Source organism: Triticum aestivum, chromosome 3D (assembly GCF_018294505.1).
Source record: "Triticum aestivum cultivar Chinese Spring chromosome 3D, IWGSC CS RefSeq v2.1, whole genome shotgun sequence".
In the NCBI taxonomy this organism is placed as follows: domain Eukaryota; kingdom Viridiplantae; phylum Streptophyta; class Magnoliopsida; order Poales; family Poaceae; genus Triticum; species Triticum aestivum.
In genome coordinates, this window is record NC_057802.1 from 616135601 (window position 1) to 616142813 (window position 7213).

The following is a 7213-nucleotide window of genomic DNA, read 5'->3' on the forward strand; positions in this document are numbered from 1 at the left end:
CTCTCTTCCCTAAGCTTCTCAAACCACAACTACGCACATGAGTCCGTGACAAAAATTCCATAGGAAACTGTCCGTCAGTCTAGCATTTCTCAATAATACCAAGTACGTAGTTATCCTTTGATGCGCAGTTATCCTTTGACACCGAGACGTAGGCACACGCACTCCTCTCTTTCCCTTTCTCTGAGAATACCCACAGAGCGAGCGAGTAATGGCGGCGCCCAACCGGAGGGGTGGCAGAGGCATGAAGAAGACAGTCATCCACCGGATCATGCAGGAGGATGCCCGACACGTCTGCTTCTCCAAGGGCCGCATGGGGTTCTTCAACAAGGCCTGCGATATGGAGGTCTTCACTGGCGCACAGGTCGCCACCCTCGCCTTCTCGCCCGGTGGCAACTCCTTCTCCTTCGGCCACCCCTCCGTCGACACCGTCGTGGAATGCCTCCTGGTGGGGGAGGGTGCGGGTGTTGGCGCGAGGGAGGAGGGCGCTGCCGGCGAAGATCAGAAGCTGGAGAAGCTGCACCAGGAGTTCGACGAGTTGCACATGGAGTTCGTGGAGGTGAAGAAGCGGACGGAGACCGGCGTATGTATGTCAGATCGAGTCCGGCACGGTCGCGACCGGCATGAGCGCCCCCAAGTCGAGTTGGTGGCAAAATTATCTGCGTGTCCAGGGTATGCATGGCCAGTATCTAGCGTGTGTCTACGCATAGTCTGGTGTGTGTCCGACTTGTTTATGGGTTGTGTATGACCAGTGTGCGTGTGTCTGTGCACGAGTGTTTGTATCGGGGTTGTGCGTGAGTTGGGCTCCCGTCGGAGTCCACCCCTAGTAGGGGTAGTTTGTTGGCGACAGTGGCGGGGGTGCCCGTGGTGATCAGTTGCAGCCCGGCCGCGTAGAATGCGACAGAGTGCGTCGTGGGCGTGGGCCGGAGAATGCGGATCGTGCATGCGCGTGGACGAGTGGGGAGCGCAGCGTCGTGTGGGCACGCCTTCTTCCTTCTTTCTTCTTCCTCGGACTGTGCCAGACATATCTAATTCTCAAAGCACTCACGGGGGCTCTTCGACAAGGATTTCCAAATGAGAGCTGCAATTTAATAAATTTGGAAGAAATTATATGTTAATAACATTTTTAAAAAGTAAAAATAGTTAGGGAAAATTAGACAAATATTTAAGTTTGTGTGTATAAATGTTCATCCCACATTTCCAAAATGGGCACCGATATTTAAAAAAATGTGTTTTGCATATTTGAAGATTGTTCAGCATGTGTGCTAAAAGATTTAATCGTCCTTTTAAAAATGTTAGTACTAAGTTTTCAAATATTCATATATTATCAAAAGAAATTATCGAATAATAGTGGCCCGTATGACCAACCTATGTGATTCGTGAATGTTATGTATGGCAACATGTAAGTGTGGTTGGCCATCTAGCAGAGCTAGCCTTGCAGCGCACTCCACCAACATGGCCTTAAATGACTGGTCATACTACCCAGGTAGCCCGGCGCAGGGTGATAACCCACAAGTATAGGGGATCGCAACAGTTTTTGAGGGTAGAGTATTCAACCCAAATTTATAGATTCGACACAAGGGGAGCCAAAGAATATTTGCAAGTATTAGCAGCTGAGTTGTCAATTCAACCACACATGGAGATTAATTATCTGCAACAAAGTGATCAGTAGCAAAGTAATATGATAGTTTTGATAATAGTAGCAGCAGCAATGGTAACTGTAACAGTGATAGCAGTAGTTTTGTAGCAAGTGCAACAATAACGATAGCAGTAGTGACTTAGCAAGAACAATATAAGAGAAATTCGCAGGCATTGGATCGATGATTCGTTGGATAACCTAGGGCGATACGGCACTAGCTCCAGTTCATAAATATAATGTAGGCATGTACTTCGTAAATAGTCATACGTGCTTATGGAAAGAACTTGCATGACATCTTTTGTCCTACCCTCCCATGGCAGCGGGGTCCAATTGGAAACTAAGGGATATTAAGGCCTCCTTTTAATAGAGAACCGGAACAAAGCATTAACACACGGTGAATACATGAACTCCTCAAACTACGGTCATCACCGGGAGTGGTGCCGACTATTGTCACTCCGGGGTTGCCGGATCATAACACGTAGTAGGTGACTATAACTTGCAAGATCGGATCTAGAACATGGATATGATGGTGATAACATAAACGGTTCAGATCTGAAATCATGGCACCCGGGCCCAAAGTGACAAGCATTAAGCATGGCAAAGACATAACAGCATCAATCTCAGAACATAGTGGATACTAGGGATCAAGCCCTAACAAAACTAACTAGATGACATGATGAATCTCATCCAACTCCTCACCGACCAGCAAGCCTACGAAGGAATTACTCACTCCTGGTGGGGAGCATCATGGAATTGGCGATGGAGAAGGGTTGGTGATGACGAAGATCGAAGATCCCCCTCTCCAGAGCCCCAAACGGACTCCAGATCTGGCCTCCCAATGAAGAACAGGAGGTGACGGCGGCTCCGTCTCGTAGAATGCGATAATTCTTTCTCCCTGATTTTTTCCTGGAAATATGTGATTTTATAGCGTTAGTTTCAGGGTCTGCGGGGCCACCTGGTGGGGACAACCCACCTGGGTGCGCCTGGAATTTCAGCACCTTATTCATCACGAGCACCTCAAATAAGCTTTTTTTTGGGCATTACTTTTATATGTTCGATTGAACAAATCCCACAAAAAAATGTTAGATTGAACAAATCCTGCAAAAATGTTAGATTGAACAAATAATTCCACCTCTCCATGACCTATGAAAAACCTACAGCCTGTTTAACAATCAGCATTGACACATGGGTCCCATAAAAATATAGTGGCGCCAACTGCTCAGTAACTTGTGATGTAGCTATCTCGGGTCCCACTGCTAGTGGTTACATGATGAAAAAAATGAGTGTCACACATTTGTAATAATCGGTGTAGTAGGTTCATGACGGAGATTATCAAAACATCATAGAAATTGGCACAAGCTAGCACTCAGCGGCTCGGGAAATTTAGTGACATTAACCGTCACTGAGTTATTACATGATATTTTCCTGACGTTGTCAACCACCGTCACGAGGATTTTCATCACAGTATCTAAATTTTCTTGTAGAGATGGGAACTCCTTTTGAAGAGTTAAAGAAATTTCATTTCGCCCTGATGTCGAAGCCGTACTGCATATTCCTGGGTGATATTGTGCCAGTGACGATTTCATAGTATGGGCTTACGAAAATAAAGTAAACACATTGCTAAATAGAGTAAACACATTGTTAAAATAGAGCAAACACATTGTTGTGGGGACAAGAGAAAATCAACAATAGATGTTGTTTGCCATTTGGAAGCTAGATGTCATAACTTGCATCAGGGTGTGTTTGGTGGCGAGTGATCAGAGGCATTATACTAGATGAGGCATATCAAACAACTTGTAATTAGAAACAATAGCACATACAAGATTTGTCAAGGAATGGAGAAGGATCTCGAGAACTCTTCAATCCATTGCTCACATGCCCAACGTTTTTGGGATTAGGCTAGGTCATGGTTCCATGTTCGACTACCTTGGCTCCATCCAAATACATTGGCCCGTTATATCCTGTCTAACTAATTGTACAAGAATAACCAGCAATAAAAAATTATTACCAGTGTGTAGTCTATTTGGCACTACTGGAATAGAGAGGCACAGGCTTGAGAAAGATCGGCTTGATCCGGTGAACTCAACCAAACTCACAAAAGAAGCACTGTCACTTTGTACATCCCTCGTAAGAAATGGTATGTTTTGTCAGGCCATGGATTGCGGTCTCGACAAGACGATATCATTAAGATAAACATGGATATAGCTATAAGCTTTAACAATTGCATTGAAGGAGATGGAGTTGTTGTTTGATATTTAACTAGGTTTATGGGAGCCTGGAGCAAACTGCTCTTTGGAGTTACTGCTAAACTTATTTTTTCAAACAATATCTGTTTGAGAGTGCATCATCTTTGCGAACATCAGTTGTTGTTTGTTCATCTTTGGAATACTTGCCACAACAATCGTTCTGTTGTGGCTCCTATCATCACAGAAATAAGCGAGCTAGGTCCTCATATTACTACTTTTGATTCAATATGTAGTTTGTGCTTCGGCACTCCATCTCATCTTTGTGCCAAGAATGTCTGCACATCTATTTTAACTGGGAGTTGGCTAGCCGAACCATCCAACTTCATGGTCAGTAGTCTCTTACATGATGGTCTAGAGAGTGCATTTAGTCGACTAAATCTCTCTATGTTCCCCGAAAAAATACACATATACAGAATCAAATCTCATCTGGTTCACTAACTAGTTTCAAACTTACTAGAGTTTTCATCACATCTACTTAATTACGAGATGTGCTCATCCTATCGTTCATACTTATCCGAACTACAATTTACATTTCAGAAATTCTTGTAATTTTCATCAATTTTTTTTTTAAACTACTGAGTTACACTTTTCTGCCGGGAACTCACAATTGGGCAGAAAGTACAACAAACCTCACCGCCAATCAGGATTTTTAATGTAGATAGCTCATCTTAGTGATTCCTCTCCTATCACTTGCTATAAACCCACCCCCTACCTCGAGATGTAGTAACGCACTCATCTGCATTGACCTTCTCTAACCTGTCCTCGAGATGTAGTAACGCACTCATCTGCATTGACCTTCTCTATTCTTCCTTTCTTTCTCTATGCCAGTCACCGAGCAAGAAATGGTGGCCCCTAATCAGGGGTTGGTTGTGTTCGGAAGAAGACGACCATCTGCCAGATCGTCAAGGAGGATGCCCAACATATCTGATTACCCAAGAGCTTGCATGTGCTCTTCAATAAGTATTTACAAAACAGTTGCTGGAATTTAATAGATTTGAAAGAACTAAATGTTAATAACATTTTTTAAATGAAAAACTCTTCAAATTTTAAAAAGTTTTATGTATAAATCTCCGTGACATATTTATGAAATGGGCACCCCAAATTGAAAAATGTATTTTTCTTATTCGAAAACAATTCAGCATGTGTGATAAAAAAATTAATCATGCGGTGAGATGAGTAGGAGGGACGAGAGAATGCAGCGTTGCGATCTAGATCGCTCCCGTTTCGCTTGGCAGGCGAAGCGGGGTTCCTGATATTTTTTTGAGGGTGATTGGAGGTGCGTATATAAATTTCATGTGTTGTATCAAATGTGTTCGCGGGAAAAAGACAAATTATCTCCAGAATACGCACATTGTTTGGAACGCTAGCTTTTCCGCGGGAAACAATATGTACATGGACATTTTGTTGTCACGTCCTCATCGATTCAACCACGTGCAAACGATTACTTATATACAATTTTGTTTTAGTGTATAACTGGACGAGGGGTTCCTGATATTTTTTGGACATGAGGTCCGACGACGGCTCAGGTACCGGGATGAAGGCGAGCGTGAAATGCGGAAGGTCACCGAAGGGCAAGCAGAGAGGCTTGGCAGCTCACGCAGGGTTTAAATTTTTGGCCAGTTTTTTGAGGTCCAAAGCACACCCATGGGGCATGGGCTCTGAGGGACGAACGTGTCATGTGTGCCTCCCATTTTGGGGCCCATTGGCAGCCAAGACACCAAAGGAGAAAATGCTCTGCCCATTCGTCTCCCGGAATTCTAGATCGTCCGTTGCCTCCGCCATATCTCTGCTCCCCTCCGCCGGTATAATCTCGCTCTGCCCTTCCCCCCTCCCCTCCCTCCCCACGCCGGAAGTCCACCCGCGAACTACCACCGCCCTGGAGCGCGCCTCCATGCCCTGGAGCTTCAGCGGCGCCGCCTTCTCAACTTTGTGCATTGGTCTCCATGGGACGAGCAGCTTCCGCTCCGGTGGTTGCTTGCTCATTCCCGGACCAAACTCCTCGAACCCCGCCCGCCATCAGATCCGACCCCGGCTGCTACTGCTCCGGTTGCTGCCATGGTCCGCTGCCCTGCTATGTTTTCAACAAAAAACCCGGGATGCGCCCGAGCAATAGTTTCTCCAAGAACGGGGCACATGGGGATCTTCGGCAAGGCCATCGATCTGGCGGTCCTTAACGGCGCCAGGTGGCCGCCCTCACCTTCTCGCCCGGCGGCAAAGCCTTTTCCTTCGGCCATCAATCCATCAACTGCGTCGTGGAACGCTTCCTTGCCGGGGAGGGTGGGGGTTGGCGTGGGGGAGGAGGGCGCTGCCGGCGAAGATAAGAAGTTGCACCAGGAGTTCGACCAGCTGCGCACCGAGCTGGTCGAGGTGAAGAAGCGAACGGAGCGCAAGTAGGAGGTCATGGCGAAGGAGCACGATGCGGGGGACCAGATAGCGGCTTGGGTCCACCCAATGAAGGTGAAGGACGTCGTCTCCGAACGCGCCAAGGTTCTCCTCGAGGCTATGCACGTCAACGTGAGCCACAAAGCTGAGGTGGCCCATTCGCTGCCGCCACAGCTCTTCGGTGGCAGTTCTTTGAGTTCAGTAGCAGCAGCAGCACTTGGTGATGGCGATGTTGCCTCCGCCTCAGTGGTTCGCCTCCGGGATGAATATGCAGTAGCAAATGGTGATGGAGCTGCCGGATGGATATCTAGTAGATGCCTCCGCTGCCGGGGTTCGCAACGGCGATGGATATGGAGGAGATGGAGATGGCGATTCCTCGGCCGCCAGGGTTCGACGACAAGATGGGGATGGCGGTAAAACAGTTACTTATGGTGATGCCTCCGTCACCGGAGATCCCTGCCGGGCTGGAGACGAACGCCGGCTTCCTGTTCCCGTACTGAGAAGATGAGATTCAAGCCCGGACGATAGCTTGTTAATCTGTTCTCATCTAGTTTTATGTCGTTTCTTTATTGTCGATAATTAATGGCCAAATATGTATTGTCCTGTCGCTGGCTGCTGGCATTTAATGAAATCTCCCAATACTTATATACGACGATCTATGTGCAAAATCTTTGGTGTTTGTTTTTTTCACAACTAGATGTCATGTAACATGAAATCAGCACATAAAAGAAAAGCGCCGGAGTTTTATTGTTTATTTGTTTTTCTGTTTTCACATTGTATTTTTGTTTGTCGTCCATGACAGAAAAATCCGCCAAAAATTTTATGCCGCGAGAGCTATGGTTCAAAGTGGAGACCCCTTGTTGGTGAAAGCATGCACAAACAGGACGAGAGTAAAATCAATTTTATGCACTGCTAAGCTGCGCCGAGTCACTGATGGGGTGACCATTTT

The 7213-nt window shown here is 46.3% G+C and overlaps 1 pseudogene; it reads left to right on the plus strand.

Annotated features, from left to right (window-relative positions):
• Nucleotides 1-208: 208 nt before the first annotated feature.
• Nucleotides 209-6764, plus strand: LOC123075973 (agamous-like MADS-box protein AGL61; annotated as a pseudogene).
• Nucleotides 6765-7213: the final 449 nt, after the last annotated feature.